This window comes from Ascaphus truei, chromosome 1 (genome assembly GCF_040206685.1).
Source record: "Ascaphus truei isolate aAscTru1 chromosome 1, aAscTru1.hap1, whole genome shotgun sequence".
Taxonomy (NCBI): domain Eukaryota; kingdom Metazoa; phylum Chordata; class Amphibia; order Anura; family Ascaphidae; genus Ascaphus; species Ascaphus truei.
Window position 1 is genome coordinate 137,520,411 of NC_134483.1, and position 18,714 is coordinate 137,539,124.

Sequence of the window (18,714 nt, forward strand, 5' to 3'; positions counted from 1 at the left end):
CCACATATTTAATCAGAAAATACTTATTTCAAGTCATAGACATACAGTATTGCGCAAAACAAGATCTTTTGTACCTGGACCCAAAAACCTAGATTATAGCAGAAAACAATTACTTCAATTAACAAAACTAATTAGCTAACTCTTAAACCTTTCTGAGATGCAAACATGCGTTCACCAAATTAATAGTCAAAGACAAGTATTTGAATTAATTACTTGGGAACATAGCACACTGTGCTAAAATGCTCCAGCCAAGAAAGTAAGCTTCATACCATGAACTAAAAGCATCCCTATTTTTTTTCATTAGATTAGTTTTGCGGATGGTAGAAGGGTGAATTTTTTAACATATAGATGTAGTAGTCCTTACTGTTTCTGGAACTGTGGCAAGCTGCATGATGTGACCATGTCTGCCTTGGTGCCAGAGGATATAATTGTTTGGGGTTAGACCTGAAAGCATGGACCACCCACGGCAATGTCACAGCAAACACTATCTTTGGAGCCATTACTTTCTAACTTTTTCAGCCGTGTCTCCGGAAACATTAAGTTGTGCTACATTTGTAGGCTAATAAATATATGCTTTATCATCAATTTCTGCAAGGCCTGAATCTTCTTAAATGTGTAAAATGTGTTTTAAAAGTAAGGATAGGCACTTTCACTTGTGTTTTGTTTCTAAAACAACATTTTGATTTGTTTTGGTTTCAATTTTGCCAAAACTCGATTTATTTGGTTTTGGCTTTGGAGTTTTACCAAATTATAGAAAAATAAATCTAAATAAGCAGGAAAATGCAAAAAAATATATAACATTGTGGTTCTAAATATCTTAATGGTTTTGTTTTTTTATTTGATTTTCAAATGTAAAGTGATGGTAGTTTCTTATTTCACATACTGGATTTTGCCTATTTCTATTTAAAAGTTGTAATGTTATCCTAATTTTCACACCATCATAGATTGTCTGAAAGTTGCAAATGCTTTTTATTTCACAGGATGGATGTACTGAATGTCTTATTTACTTGCATGCAAAGGAGAAGATTCTGTCAGTGCTAAGCTACAAAGTGACAGAGATACAAATGAAGGCCGGCAGCTAACATCCCACTAAGGGCAGCATGATCCATGGCAAGCAAATTATTACTTTCTGCAGTCAACAATCGGTGTCTCAGCAGTGTAGAATTCCATCGGAAATAGAAAGAAAACAAGATTTATTACACATGAGACAGAAATAAAGGCATCCTATGTTATGATTGATGATACTTTTAAACACTAACATTGCATGCTTTAATAATTCAAATCATGTCTCTGTTGACTGGGTGGTAATTGTGGTGACACACGTTTTGTTCTAATTTGTAAAGTCCCCACTGTGCCTTTCGATGAAAATCACTTTTAATTGCATGGAGGACAAGCAAGGACAGTGTATTGATAAGCACCTGAGCTTCCTGATTCATTTCCAAACAGTGCAAAAAAATCTACAGTAATAAGATTGCAAGAGATAGACATGCATACATTAGACACAGCAAGAAGGCACATTTTAAACCACCACAGAAGTCATGCAGTTTAAATAATGACTACAGTAGTATGCTTTGCAAAGCTTATTTAGGATTCATCTGAAGAGTTCTAAAATGGATTTCACTAATGTGTGGAAACCAGCTTGTTCTGATCTGTTAAAATGCATTCACATTTCATACTGACAAACCCTAATTAAGAGGTCAAGTCCCTTTCAACAGAAATACTCTTAGGAAAAATGTCCTTAGAGGTAACATGTTTGGTAGCCTAGTCTCAGCAAGATCCAATCCATAAATTTTTTTATTGTAGGTTTTATCTTAAAGTAATTGTGTAAGTAATTTATAGCTGTTAATAAATATTGAAATAGTGATATACTGTAAATGTAGCAGCTCTTACTGTTTTTGGGACCATGACTGAAACAAAAAAAATGTGTTGCTCAGCTAGGTGGCTGTTGCAAAAGTACTGCAAGAATCCCATTCCTTTCAATAGGACCTAATGCAGAGTTAATTCTTCTGTCACGGGACCACACACGATTACGGAACCGAAGACAGTAAGAGCTTGTATGTCCTTAAAACATACAGGACACCTACAAGCTCATATTGAACCCCCAAAATAACCACAACATATGTATAAGCATATAAGTGTCACAGAGGAGTGCTACTGAGCATGGCAATATATATTTAAAACCAGACAGAACATGAAACACAGACAGAGCTCAGTGCACATCTAGTGAAACATATACATGGTACAGTGCCTAAATATATATGTATAGATATCTATTAAATAAAATGGTCTTTTAGTTTAACATTTTGGCCAAAGTGTTGTAAGCCCTTGAGCCACTACACAGCAGACCACATCTCAAGGGTACCCAACACTAATATAAATTCTTAATAACCTGTGCATTACAAGGAAGAATGATTTATAATAAATCTGTCAAAATTAGTGGCATAGTTCTAAGTCTGATTGAAGCTCTTATTAACCTGTACATTACCAGGAAAAGCACTGTATTAGATTTTTCACAATCAAACTGCAAGCAAGCAAGTTCCCCTGAGAGTGGGAGATGCAATGGAGTGAGCTTTTAACCATTTAAATGTGGGAGGGGGTGAGCTTCAACTAGGTAGGAGGAGTCACCCTCCAATCAGTTAAGACCAGCTGAACAAGAATTGTAAAACATACAGGACACTTACAAGCTCATATTGAACCCCAAAAATAATCACAACATATATATAAGCATATAAGTGTCACAGAGAAGTGCTACTGAGCATGGCAATATATATTTAAAACCAGAGACAGAACATGAAACACAGACAAAGCTCAGTGCACATCCATTGAAACTTATACACGGTACAGTGCCTAAATATATATGTATAGTATCTATTAAATAAAATGGTCTTTTAGTTTAACATTTTGGCCAAAGTGTTGTAAGCCCTTGAGCCACTACACAGCAGACCACATCTCAAGGGTACCTAACACTAATATAAATTCTTAATAACCTGTGCATTACCAGGAAGAATGATTTAAAATAAATCTGTCAAAATTAGTTGCATAGTTCTAAGTCTGATTGAAGCTCTTATTAAAACCAGAGACAGAACATGAAACACAGACAGAGCTCAGTGCACATCCAGTGAAACTTATACACGGTACAGTGCCTAAATATATATGTATAGATATCTATTCAATAAAATGGTCTTTTACTTTAAAATTTTGGCCAAAGTGTTGTTAGCCCCTGAGCCACTACACGGCAGACCACATCTCAAGGGTCCCTAACACTAATATAAATTCTTAATAACCTGTGCATTGCCAGGAAGAATGATTTATAATAAATCTGTCAAAATTAGTTGCATAGTTCTAAGTCTGATTGAAGCTCTTATTAAAACCAGAGACAGAACATGAAACACAGACAGAGCTCAGTGCACATCCAGTGAAACTTATACACGGTACAGTGCCTAAATATATATGTATAGATATCTATTCAATAAAATGGTCTTTTACTTTAAAATTTTGGCCAAAGTGTTGTAAGCCCGTGAGCCACTACACGGCAGACCACATCTCAAGGGTCCCTAACACCAATATAAATTCTTAATAACCTGTGCATTGCCAGGAAGAATGATTTATAATAAATCTGTCAAAATTAGTTGCATAGTTCTAAGTCTGATTGAAGCTTTTATTAACCTGTACATTACCAGGAAAAGCACTCTGTATTAGATTTGTCACAATCATACTGCAAGCAAGCAAGTTCCCCTGAGAGTGGGAAATGCTATGGAGTGAGCTGTTAACCATTTAAATGTGGGAGGGGGTGAGATTCAATTAGGTAGGAGGTTGCCACCCTCCAATCAGCTAAGACCAGCTGAACAAGAATTGTAAAACATACAGGACACCTACAAGCTCATATTGAACCCCCAAAATAACCACAACATATATATAAGCATATAAGTGTCACAGAGGAGTGCTACTGAGCATGGCAATATATATTTAAAACCAGAGACAGAACATGAAACACAGACAGAGCTCAGTGCACATCCATTGAAACTTATACACGTACCGTGCCTAACTATATATGTATAGATATCTATTAACTAAAATGGTCTTTTAGTTTAACATTTTGGCCAAATTGTTGTAAGCCCCTGAGCCACTGCACGGCAGACCACAACTGGATGTGCACTGAGCTCTGTCTGTGTTTCATGTTTTAAATATAATGTCGCGGCCCCTTTTATTCTCCAACATCACCGTATTTTTCCGGGTTTTTTTTCCGAATGCCACGCATTTATGTTGCATTCACAGCCGCAGTTGATGCGCAGTTGATGTGTTTATTGAGAATGGTTCGGATTTAATTGGTTGCAATTCTTCGCGTGTCTGCCAGATGGCAGATATTCATGAATTGTAATGCGCATGCGCTACAGTAATGTGTCGACTTGCAGGTGTTTCGTTTAAAAATATATCACAGTGGTCTACTGTAAATTGGCCTTGGGACTGAAGGAAGAGGTTACAATAATGTATCAATTTAGGCTTTTCATATTAAAGAAAGACAAGCACCAGTTTCTGGTCTGGTTATTGTCCAGAGATTCCCGCCATGAGTGTACAAGTGCAGCCCGTGTTCCAAAAACCTGACAGAACGTACACTTATTTAATATGGGCTGCGATTAATGCAACAGATGATAAGATGGCAACAGTTGTTCAAATTTATCAGTATTTTATCGAAAACTATGACTTTTACAAATTTTCGCCAGCTCCTCATGTGTGGAAGCGTCCAATAAGGAAAAAGTTATGTAGCGATCCATGTTTTTTTCGTATTGATCCCGAATTTATTGGAGGGTATTGGTGTGTATCACCGGGTTTTCCCGTATCTATGATCATGCAGACGGCAAAAGGCGAAAGGTCGTGTTAAAACCAAGTAAGAAACATCAGTTGCTGGCAAGCTATGCGCCAGCACCAGCATCGGCTTCCAATAACGGTCCGACCGTCAGTGACAATCTGGTGACCTGCAACCCTTGCTGTCTGTCCACGCACGGATACCTGCAGCCTGAGCCGGATTTCGCATACAGTTTCGATTTCCAGCCTCATCAGCTGACTACAGGTATAGTAGTCCCGCTGTCACCTGTCAACGTGTATGATCAAGAATACTGGACTGGCAGTGGCCCGGCACCGGCACCGGTGCCAGCTGAATGGGAAATTCTATGGTGAGTAATGTTGCCGTATTTTATTCTGTTTTTTTTAATTTTGAATATATCAATATCAGTGCGATTCAAAAGTCAAGCGATTCTCCTGTAAGCAATATCATTGGCTGTGCGGCTTCTACAGTACTGTAGATACTGAACAATTGGGGGAGCGCTAGGCGCATGCGCATTGGAACCTTCTTGAAACGCATATGCGTGTCATCACATTGATGGTAGGCGCATGCGAACAGGAGACGCCCCCCGAGAAAACTATTCGTGGGAATGACTGGGAACTTCTTTAGGGGACTGACCATTACAGTAAAACTTTTATTTTTGTTTTTCCTCAGAAAAGAAAACTTTGTAATCTCATGCGGAAATTGGCAAATGGAGGGATTTCGATGGATAATATAGCTTTGTGTAACAATGCCTGCACATTGCTGAATTGGATTTAAAAAACCACGTAACGGAGTCTTTTTTATATACTATACTATATACTTTTTTTTATATATACTCTATAATAAATTATTGGTAGAGTAAGTACAAAAACATTTATTTACAAATAATGTACAATGTAAAAAACATTTTAAGTGCACAGCAATTCAAAATATCAACAGGTGTATGGTTTACTGCTATTGAAAACATTTATGTACAGAAAGTCAAAACATTTACAGTCAGTCAGTATGGTTTACAGTCACATGTTGTTATTAAAAAAAATTCTTTATTCAGAAAATGTAAAAAATGCAACATCTCCTTTATTAAAGTACAGCAAGTCAAAACATTTATAGTAGGATGGTGTACAGAACAGTCAGTCAGGCCTGCACAACTCTAGTCCTCGAGGGCCACAAACAGGCCTGGTTTTCAGGATAATCTTAAAAACCGGGACTGTTTGCAGCCCTGGGGGACTGGAACAAAACATTTACAAAAAATAAATAACAGTTGAACACTCACGCAAATGCGTACCCCACCAGATTGTCCTTCCAGGGCCGATGCCTTGCATGGCACAAAATGCCATTAATGCAGTCTTGAACGCTTTCATTAAAGGATCTGTAATTGAAAAAAAGCACTGCAATTCCTCCACAATAGTCTTTCTTAAATTATCAGGAAGCGGCTTTTTTTCGCGATTTCCTTCATAGTTCACTTTGTTGGCCCACTCGCAGTACACCAAGTAGGACACGTGGTGATTAAAAATTAACATGGCATACTTGTGGGGTAAACCAGCACTCATCACCCTATACTTTTCCCTGAGTGGCTGGGGCAGCTCACGCAGGATGATGTCAGGCACCGTCTCGATGCAAGCATATGTAGGTTGGGTTCTTGGAGCGGGTATGCTTCTGTGAGCGGGTGTGCTTGTGGCGGCGGGCGAGGGTCGGTTGTCTGGGAGGAAGATTTCCTCCTGTCTTGGTCGGCGTGTTGTCTCTTGGCATGGTCTTGACGGGGTTGTCATGTTATCCTCCTCCTCAACGACATACATGTACACAAAATCTTCCGGTGGAGGGGGTGCACTTTCTGATGGAAGGTGGTTGAAGGGCCCATTCATCACATCCGTGCCATCCTCCTGCTCCGGCGTCGGGGATACAGGGGCATGAACACCGAGCAAATGATGTATCCCCGCTATGTCAGTCTCTATCTTCTCCATCCGTTAATCCATCTTCTGCATCTGTTGATCCATATTTAGCATGGTCTCCAGAAGCAGATCTATCTTTGCCAGCACAATAGAGTTCCCAGGGATATCCACCCTTATCCCATTCAGCATGCGGTCTAACGAGCTGGTTCTTGTGCATGGCGTGCTGTGGACATCTGGGTAGATGGGTGCTACGGAGGATGAGATGGGGGTTCCATGGAGAGAAGCGGCAGCGTCGTCGAAGAGGGATGGAGAAAGTGACCTCTGGATTTCCGGGCGAGAAGCGGCAGAGTCGTCTAAGCGCAATGGAGAAAGTGACCCGTGGATTTCAGGGGCACCAGCGTCAGGGTCGTGGACGAGTAGTGGAGAAGATGGGCTGTAGATTTCCAGGAGAGAGGCGGCAGAGTCGTCGAAGCAAAAATGAGGAAGTGGCCTGCGGGTTCGATGGGTTGGCTGCCATTTGTTTTGCGTTGTGTGTACATCACCGAATTTCTTCCTGACATAATAAGGCTTACGTGTTTTAAAACCCTCAGCCTTTGGGGTCAGCAGAAGGTTTTCTTTATTAGCCTTAGCCTGTCGCTTTGGCCATGGCTTGGAAACGGCTGTTGCCGCCGCCGCCTTTCGCTTTTTCTGCGTGACAGGCACGCAGAGGCGAGTGGCTTCTTGCGTCCGTAGAATCGGGGTTGATCCATGGAAGCAGATGGCACAATGCATTATCTGGACAAGGGCAAGTTCAGATAAAGATTATCGAGTGGTGGGCTATGCAAAGTGTGTAACCTTTTATGCATGGCGACGAGGTACAAGTGTTGAAAGTGGGCATACTCTAATGTGAGTCATTAACGTATAAATACACCATCCATTTTGAGGATTCACTGCACATCGAATACACATCAACTAAACATCGAATATACATTCTTGTGTTTGTATTTCTTTCTACTCGCAGCAATGCCTGTTAAAAAGATTTCAAAGGATCTCAGCATGAGAATTAAGGAGATGTACACGAGCAGACATCAAATTGCAGATATCCAATGCTGGCTAGCAGCTTTTGGCCTCGTTGTGCCATCAACCACCGTGTGCTATCATGCACATGGAAAAACCAAACAACAAACGAGGACACCAACGGTAACTATCGCGTAAGTATATTTATATAACTATATAATACAGTATATCTATCATTGTTTATATTGCTGCATATTAATAGAACAATATATTGTGTAGATCTATCTAATTTTATAGTTATTTCGGTATATTTTTATAACAACAGTATATATATATATATATATTGTTTATATTGCTGCATATTAATAGAACAATATACAGGTAAACCCTGTTATAGCGTGCCCCGTTATACCGCAAATCGGTTATAACGCGGTTTTCACGTGGCTCACACACTGCACTCACTCCAAGCACTCACTGCACACACTCTACACTGCACACACTGCACACACTCTACACTGCACACAGCACACTGCACACACTCTACACTGCACACACTCTACACTGCACACTGCTCACCGCACACTGCTCAAAGCATACTGCACACACTCCCCCCACCCCACCCTGCAACTCACACCACTCTCCCCCGCCCACCCCCCTGCAACTCACACCACTCTCCCCCCTCACAAAGAAAACAGAGTCGGACCCCCCAGCCCATTCCATTTCAGCATCCCCCCATATGTCAGCAGCTCCCCACACCCCTCCTCCCATGTCAGCAGCCCCCCACCCCCCTCCTCCCATGTCAGCAGCCCCCCACCCCCCTCCTCCCATGTCAGCAGCCCCGCAGCCCCCTTCCCATGTCAGCAGCCCCTGCTTAAGCCTCGCGCATATCCTCCCTCACCTCGCACTCCATCTTTGCTGCGGCTGCTGCTGAAGCTTCACCAACCACCCAGGCTGCGAGACACAACCGGCTACGATGATGGCGAGATCACCCTCACCGCTGTCTGTTTCTTCTGCTGCATCACGCACCCAAGAGACCAATCAGCGGCTGGCTCGCCCAGATGACGCCGCTCCTCGTACAACGTTAGCTGCGGCAGGGAAGCGCGAGGGATGCGCGCTCTAGCAGCAGACCCGGAACTTCCGGGTCGCGCTACACTGCTAGAGCGCGTCCCCGTGCTGGAGGAGGGAGGAGGTTAGGTTAGGTGAGAGCGCGCGCTCCTACTGGAACGCGTCCTTTCCCTACCAAGGAAGGGGGGTTGAAGGGGGTCCGTCGCGGGCCGCACAGGGTGCCCCGGCGGGCCGCATGTTGTGCAGCCCTGGTGTAGGGCTTCCGGCCACCTCTTCCTTCCCTCCTCACTCCCACCCACCCGATCAGGCGCGCGGCGGCCATTTTTTTTAAAAATTAGTGTGACCCCGTTACTAACGCGGTGGTCTCGGGTGGACCGCGAGGACCGCACTATAACAGGGTTTACCTATATTGTGTAGATCTATCTAATTTTGTAGTTATTTCGGTATATTTTTATAACAACAGTATATATATTATTTATATTGCTGCATATTAATAGAACAATATATTGTGTAGATCTAACTAATTTTATAGTTATTTAAGTATATTTATATAACAACAGTATATATACAGTATTGTTTATATTGCTGCATATTAATAAAACAATATATTGTGTAGATCTATCTAATTTTATAGTTATTTCGGTATATTTATATAACAACAGTACATATATATATATTGTTTATATTGCTGCATATTAATAGAACAATATATTGTGTAGATCTATCTCATTGTATACTATTTTTACTGCAAATGATGTGCTATGCTTGTGGCCTACTGCACTGTAACTTACCGGATTGTTGTTTTTCTGTACATTGTAGGGAGACAACTCTTCTGGTCGACAAAATAAGTGAGGAGAATGATGAGTGCATTAAGGGTCAAATACACTCTGAAGGAAAATCACAATCTCACTGTATTCGAGACCAGCATAAAGAAGATGAGACGCAGAATTGGATGGAAATATGGACGTGTGAGGTTAGTACTTGACAGTACAGGATGGTAAAAGTGTTGTTTAAGAAACTGTACTGTACCTCTAAAATTATTTATTCCTTGTCATTACAGAGCGTACCCCATGATAAGGGACGTTAACAAAATCAAGAGAGTGGTCCAGGCCCAGGCATGGATCGACAGTGGAGAAACTTTCCAGGATTGCATCTTCACTGACGAGTCTACTGTTTCGCTAGAGAGATTTGCCACCTTTGCATTCCACAAAAAATGTTGCATATCTATGAAGCCACGTCCGAAACATCCAGTAAAGATGCATGTGTGGGGTGCCATCTCTAGGCGTGGACCAGGATGCATCGTCATCTTTGAAGGTACAGTAAAATGTATGTCACACGCTTTTGCCTTACGTACTGTACTGTACTAGTGTGCAGTTTTTTGAGCACTTTTCTTTTCTTGTTATAGGAATCATGAATAAAGCTTTCTTCCAAGACAAAATTGTGCCTGAGATTGTGGAATACATCACACGTGAGTTCCCGGATGGTCACTGTTTCTGCCAGGACAACGATCTGAAGCACACAGCGTCAACAGCGCATATCCTTGAGCGCAGTATGATCTGGGTGAAGATGCCAGCGGAGTAAGTGCGGTAACTGTGTCTCATTATTTCCCACTGTTTTTACTGTGTACTGTATCTCTTAAACTAATTGTCCTTTTTTTCCCCCTCCAATGACAGATCGCCAGACTTAAATCCGACCGAAATTGTCTGGCATCAGCTGAAGGACCATATCCGAAAAGTTGTGAAACCCTCCAAAAAGGATGAGGTGGCGCAAGGCATACTGAGTTTTTGGAACAATGTACTCACCGTGGAACAATGCAATAAATATATTGACCATATTGCGACTGTGTTTCCCATTGTGATCACGCGTAATGGGCAAGCATCAGGAAGGTAGTATGGTATAGTACTGTACTGTAGTATTGTAAGTACAGTATGATACAGGTAAGTATGGCACAGATTTTTTCTTTCCTTGTAGTCAGACTATACAATAGTTCCAGTATAGACTAGTTTGACAGTACTAACTGCATACTGTTGTCCAATATGGAGTAGCTATACAGTACACAATGACTGAAAAAAAGGATGGTGTGTTTTAGCGCTAAAAAATATAAATAAAAATAAAGGTGTGTACAATTGCAATACAAATGATAACAGTGCGAATAATAACAACAACGTGGTAGAGAATAATTAAAGTGAACAATGTGAACAGGCTGCCAGGAAAAACTAACCCAAACACAGTTAGTGAAAACAAGGAAAACAATACAGACCGGCGCCTTAAAGTCCAAATGGAGATATAAAGTTCAATTGATGATTGGAATGATCAATGGATGTAGATCTGGTCAAGTGGACAGCTGGTTCCTCGGTATCAGAGGTGTTAGGACATGCAGGGGAGACAAGAAGATATGATCATAGAGCAACACTGTATAAAAATAACATATAACACATACACTTAAACAAACAGACACACACAACACTGAACAACACTAAACAATAGGCTGACTAATAATAACGATAGTTTAATGATCACAATAAAATAGCAGATGACTGGTGACGAGCAGGTCAGGGATCCAGTGTGTAAAAACTGGAATCCTACTTACAGCAGGTCCCTAGGATATGCGCAGGTGAGGATAGTCTGAGTGTCCGACAACGAAGTTGGTGGTCGCGTGCCACGTGCAAGTGCCTGCAGGGGCTGCCTTGGCTGGCTGCCAAAGATGGCGCCGTTTCCTTCTCCTCCTCGTGGCGTCCTTCGTTTGCGCCCGGAAGTACGTCACAGCGGGCGGGACGGGACACCAGGTAACACTTGCCGATACCAGCTCCTGAACACTGCGGGCGGGACGGGACACCAGGTAACACTTGCCGATACCAACTCCTGAACACTGCGGCTCCAGGGACTGTTTGAATGGTCTGCTCCTCTACCAGTGCTGCTAATAAATGATTTCTCAATGGCCCAACGCGTTTCGTGCGCATGCGCACTTCTTCAGGGGTTAAATGAGCACAGTCCATGATGACTTTAAATACAGACAGAGCGCTCCTCATTGGTTAAAAGAAGCGTCCCTCACAATTCATTCAGACAAGCTGTGATTGGATATACTGCCTGTCAATCATGTCCTGTGTATAAGTCAGCCTAAACATACAACTAGACAACATGTAAAAAATAACAAACATATACACCATAAAAACACTTCAAATTATTACTGATCATGCCTATTACAGCTTATTAATCAGAATCTAACCAATATTATATACACTTAGTGACATTTATAATGCATATTTTCATAGTGATGTGAACTCATTTGCACGCTATTGGCTTTTAAGATTGCAGCGGCTAATATTGCTGGAGAACCCATTATTATAAGAGTATGTTAAAAATAGAATTATATTATATAAAAATATAAAAAAATATACATATATATTACAATTTATTAAATATAACTTAAATTTTTTTAAATTAAAACATCTTATATAAAAATGTTTATATTAAAAATAAATTTAAAATAATCATCTTAAAATCACTTTAAAAAGACGCCTAGATCGAAATCAATGTTGAGACCGTTAGGTGATAGTGTCTTTAATTCGTAGATCCAGTAGGCTTCACGCCTACTGATCTGCTTCAATAGATTGCCACCTCTCCAATTGTTTTGCACAATTTCTATGGCTTGACATTTTAGACCCATTGGATTCCTATTATGATGGATATTAAAATGGTGTGACACACTGTGTGTATTGAGACCTCTTTTTATGTTATAAATATGTTCATACACTCTTCTTTTATAACATCTTCCAGTTCTACCCACATATTGCAGTCCACACGGGCACTGCAATAGATAGATTACAAATGAGGAATCACAGTTAATTGGTGTTTTGATGTTATAAATTTTATCTGTAACATTAGATTGGAAGGTGTCAGTGGTACTACTGAATGAACAAGCCATACATTTGGTGCATTTAAAAAAAACCTTTCTATTGCTATTAATTTTGGAATTAGAATTGTCTAATGGACAACTAGGTGCTAGACGCATCTTGATGTTTGGTGCTTTGGTAAAGATTATTTTTGGTTTCTCCGGGAGACATTTAGATAGAGTGGTATCGCACAAGAGCATGGGCCAATGTTTGTTAAAAATTTGACGAATTTTTGGCGCCATCTCGTTATATTGTGTTATGAAAGAGACTCCATTATTTTGGTTCAATGCATTTTTATTATTTTTATCTTTATATTCTAACAATGTGTCTCTCTCAATTGTCTCCACCTGAAGGGAAGCTGCCTCAAGTAGATGTTCTGGGTAACTTCTATCACGGAATTTATCCTTAAGCTCACTCGCCTGAAGCGCAAACTTCTCTGGGTTTGAACAGTTTCGCTTGAGGCGGGTGAGCTGACCCTTGGGAATATTCCGGATCCAGCTAGGGTTATGCTTGCTGTCTGCCCTAAGGTAGTTATTAGCCTGGACAGACTTAAAGAATGTTTTAGTTTCTATTTTATTGTTACTAATATAAATCTCGAGGTCTAAAAATTCTATACATTCCTTCTGGTGGTTGAAGGTGAATTTCAAATCCCTATCATTGGAGTTTAAATATACAAAAAATAACTCAAGCTGTACCTGACTGCCAGACCAAATGAATATGACATCATCTATGAAACGGCGCCAGAGCACGAGGCAAGCCCCGAGTGGACAGTTGTTCCAAATGTAGTCTTCTTCCCAACTGTCCATGAACAGGTTTGCATAACTCGGGGAAAACCTCGTGCCCATCGCCGTTCCACAGACCTGTAAAAAGAATTGTGAATTAAATTGAAAGTGATTGTGTGTTAAAATAAAATTAATACTATCAACTAAAAATGACTTCAGTGCTAGTGGTATGGTGTTGTCCGATTCTAACTTGCGTGAGATGGCCTGACATCCTTTCACATGGTTAATGGTGGTATACAGTGATGTCACATCTGCTGTTACCCATGTATATTCGGGTTTCCACTCCAGATCTCTCAGTAACTGGAGGACATGTGTAGTATCACGCAAGTAGGATCGGATCTGTTGAACCAGTGGTTGAAGGTAGTGATCTATAAACAAAGATAAATTAGATGTGAGTGACCCTATACCCGAAATAATAGGCCTGCCAGGAGGATTAGTGATACTTTTATGTATTTTGGGGATGAAATAAAAAATGGGAGTGCGTGAAAATTGTGTGTTTAAAAACTCTAACTCTTGTTGTGTGATGGCTCCCTTTTCTAAACCATTATCTAACATTTTGGTGAGTTCAGTTTCAAACTGGCTTAATGGATTACTGGCAAGGGGGAGGTATGTGGCCGTGTCTCCAAGTAGTTGCTCAGACTCCTGGAGATAATAATCTATGTCCATTACCACTATACCCCCCCCCTTTGTCAGCAGGTTTTATAACTATTTTCTTATTATCCTCCAGTTGTTGTAGAGCTAGCTTTTCTTTAGTGTTAAGATTATCTTTATGTATTTTGTATGCCCTACTGGACTCCTCTAGTTCTCTAGTTACAATCTCTACAAACGAGTTCACCAGATGTCCCTGCGCAAATTTCGGATAAAATGTGGATTTGATTTTAAAATTGGTACACGGTTATTTGGCTCAACATTGGAACATTTCTGATCTAGCTGATGGGTGACTGCATCTTTTAAAAAATATTTTTTCAGTGCCAATTTGCGTGCAAATTTGTGGACATCAATATGGAGGTTGAAGCTGTTAGGGCCACAAATTGGCGCAAAGGTGAGACCCTTACCTAACACTTTCCTTTCCACTGGTGTAAGTGTAAATCGACTTATATTAAAGATGCTTTGATAGGTCTTACTGACTCCTAACCTATTTCTATTAGCACCTCCTCTTCTCCCTCTGGTGCGTTTTTTCTTTTTTTGTGATTCATGGGAGGTGGAGGTTCTATACTGGGTTTCTTTATTTCTACCTGGGGGAAGATGTGTTCCCTCTCCTTTCTCCATTCTAAAAAAGAGAAGTTGGACTTGGCTGTTTGTGTAGGTAAAGGAGTGTAGGACACACTGTCAGGTTCGCTCTCTGACTCAATTTCAGACAGCACATGATATTTGTTATTGGTCAAATTGACCTCATGTGTGGATGCTATCTGTGCGTCATACAGTTCTTTAGCTCTTTTTTGTCTCAGGTATTGCACAGTATCATGCTGCGGCAATACCCTCTGTGGTTGGGGAATGGGAACTTTAATGGGTATAAGGGGAAGAGTGTGTGGTTTTCTGGACCTATTGGTATTGTTACTTGGAGTGGGATTTCCCTTCTCTGTCCTAATCCTCTTTGTCCCTACAGATGGATTACCATTCCTCTGATCTGGTTTTTTGATCTGTTCATCTTTACTCTTTTTATTCCAGGTTCGCTGGCGACCCATGTCATAGTCGTTCTTATCCCTAAAGAACTTACTTTGTTTGGTGCCCACTATTTCTAGTTCAATTTGGTCTAGTCTCTTTTTGACCGTGGGTTCCATATCTAGAAATTCTTTATTAGTAAGGTAGGGGTCAAGTTTTATTTTTAAATTTTCAATCTCTTTGTCTAATTCCGTCAGTGTCTTTTTGCGCTGATGTATCAACATTTTCATCAGCGCAAACGAACACTGATCTAGAATGTCATTCCATTCCTGCATAAATGATATATTATGTGTATCAAATGTTGGTACCTTTTGGACTCGGAGTCCTCGTGGGATTCTGTGATTTTCTAAGTATTTACTCAGGGTGGTAACCTCCCACCACTGCCGGCTCTCAGCGACTAGTGCTTTTTCCAATTCTACCATAATAGGGTGGAAATCTGCCACCCTAGGCTCCACTATAGGGACAGTATGGGGATCATTAAAAATGAGATCCACATTGATGTTTCTACGAGATCTTGATTGAAATAGTTAACTCATATTGATTACGTGATATTACCCAAATATTGATGGGGGATATAATATGATGTTTATATATATTTAAAATATATTAGCTAATGTGAGTTGAATGAGTATTAATTATAAGTAGTCTTACCCAAATTTTAAGTGGATTATAATACTAATGTAATATAGACAAACTAGTGTGAATTTAAAGCAGCTACACCTGTGTTGGAGAAAACAGAGACTGAAAAAAAGGATGGTGTGTTTTAGCGCTAAAAAATATAAATAAAAATAAAAGTGTGTACAATTGCAATACAAATGATAACAGTGCGAATAATAACAACAACGTGGTAGAGAATAATTAAAGTGAACAATTTGAACAGGCTGAAAAATATGTTGTATGGTGCTCAATGAAAAACAGCAAAAAAACAAAATGAATATTGAAAAACGGAATTAACCCAATAAGTGAAGATAACAAATGATTCCAAAAGATGTAGACTGGTAAACTGTGATCCCACGTAGCACTGAGGTAAGGATACAGTAATGTTAACACCTGCTGGTGACCAGTATTATAAACATCAATAGTTATAACTGAAATCAAAAACAATTGCCAACCATATCTCCGCGAGCATGTTTTCTACAGAAAGAAATTCACCCAATAAATTACCCAGGGGTAGTTTTATCTGCTCCAAATGCAAGGCGTGTAAATATATGGAACAAGGTTCCGAGTTTTGTTCACATAGAACGGGTAACAAATTTCGGGTTACTTCTTTTATCAATTGTGATACCACTTTTGTGGTCTATCTGTTAAAATGTGGTTGCGGTAAACAATACATTGGTCGAACCATCAGGTGCATGAAGGTTCGCATTTTTGAACACCTATGCCTCATTATCAAAAAGGATACCAACCATCCAGTGTCCCTACACTTTGCCAACTGCAACATGGGCAACATTAATAATTTTACATTTCAGGGTATAGAACACATACCTTGCCCAGTTAGAGGAGGGAACAGACTGAATATTCTCAATAAAAGAGAATTATTTTGGATCTTTATGTTGCAAACACGTACTCCTCATGGTTTGAATTCTGACTGGGACATAGGACCATTACTTTTTGACACCTAACAATGTAAGTTCCATTGTGGGTCCCATTTTTCGATTTCTGTGATACTAGATATGAATCATTAAAAGTTTTTTGTATAGTATTGCCATACTTCATTAGTTCCCTACAGGATACTAGTCCTTCAATACAGAATATCTGAAAACTATCAATTGTGGTATACAATTTATTCTTAAAAGAATCGCACTATTATTTATAATGATTTATGCGATAATATACTGTTCATAATATATTTAGAGCCACAATTAGATATTGTTTTGATATACCATTCAGCATTATAATTGGTCTGTTTGGAAGCACATTTGTTATCGGTTTAAAATAATCAGTCTCTAGAACCTTTTTATGCTACTTTGGGTATGATCATTTTAGTGACAACAGTTTTTATAAAAATGCTACAGTGATACTTATTAATTTATCAACATGTTACATGATCACCATCAGATTACCCTATGCATAACCATTGCTACTCAGATACCCATGGTCGACGTCAAGATAAGTTTAATCAACATTTATTGGATTGTTTATCCCTTTTTTTAATATGTCTGTTTGTATGCTTTTTATACATTTTTTCTGTCATTCTGTATTTTTTATTGACGTTTGTCCCCATTTCGGAGTGTCTTTGACTAATAAAGTTGTAATCTTTTGTAATTTTTTTTTGTACAGGCCCAGTGACGCGCCCACGCCGATCACCACGTGATATGTGCGTCCCGTCCCCATACGCGCGGTAGTCACGCACGGGTCGCAGCCTGTGGTGGATGCGGATGAGCCCATTGACCTCAAGGGGCGGTGAGTCTCTTTCCGATCCCCTCAGTAGGCGCCATGGTGTTTTGCTTCGCGCGGGAGAGTGACGTATGTTTACGTGATGACGCATGACGTCCCAATTAGTGACGTATGCGGAAATGGTGGCGATTGGCGCGCGCGGGTGAGTATTTTTATATAAATAACACTCCATATGGGTGAGTGGTTATTCACCTTGAGAAAGGACTTGTGTTTGTCCGAAACGCGTTGGTGTGGTTGTTTTTTGCACTTATTCATTAAATAAGCTATTTTTATTATGGGAACGCATCCTTGTACCTTATTTTGGCTCAACCAATTTTGGATTTAGTGCTCCGTTTTTTCCTTCCTTTTTTCGTCAATTTGAACAGGCTGCCAGGAAAAACTAACCCAAACACAGTTAGTGAAAACAAGGAAAACAATACAGACCGGCGCCTTAAAGTCCAAATGGGAGATATAAAGTTCAATTGATGATTGGAATGATCAATGGATGTAGATCTGGTCAAGTGGACAGCTGGTTCCTTGGTATCAGAGGTGTTAGGACATGCAGGGGAGACAAGAAGATATGATCATAGTGCAACACTGTATAAAAATAACATATAACACATACACTTAAACAAACAGACACACACAACACTGAACAATAGGCTGACTAATAATAACGATAGTTTAATGATCACAATAAAATAGCAGATGACTGGTGACGAGCAGGTCAGGGATCCAGTGTGTAAAAACTGGAATCCTACTTACAGCAGGTCCCTAGGATATGCGCAGGTGAGGATAGTCTGAGTGTCCGACAACGAAGTTGGTGGTCGCGTGCCACGTGCAAGTGCCTGCAGGGGCTGCCTTGGCTGGCTGCCAAAGATGGCGCCGTTTCCTTCTCCTCCTCGTGGCGTCCTTCGTTTGCGCCCGGAAGTACGTCACAGCGGGCGGGACGGGACACCAGGTAACACTTGCCGATACCAGCTCCTGAACACTGCGGGCGGGACGGGACACCAGGTAACACTTGCCGATACCAACTCCTGAACACTGCGGCTCCAGGGACTGTTTGAATGGTCTGCTCCTCTACCAGTGCTGCTAATAAATGATTTCTCAATGGCCCAACGCGTTTCGTGCGCATGCGCACTTCTTCAGGGGTTAAATGAGCACAGTCCATGATGACTTTAAATACAGACAGAGCGCTCCTCATTGGTTAAAAGAAGCGTCCCTCACAA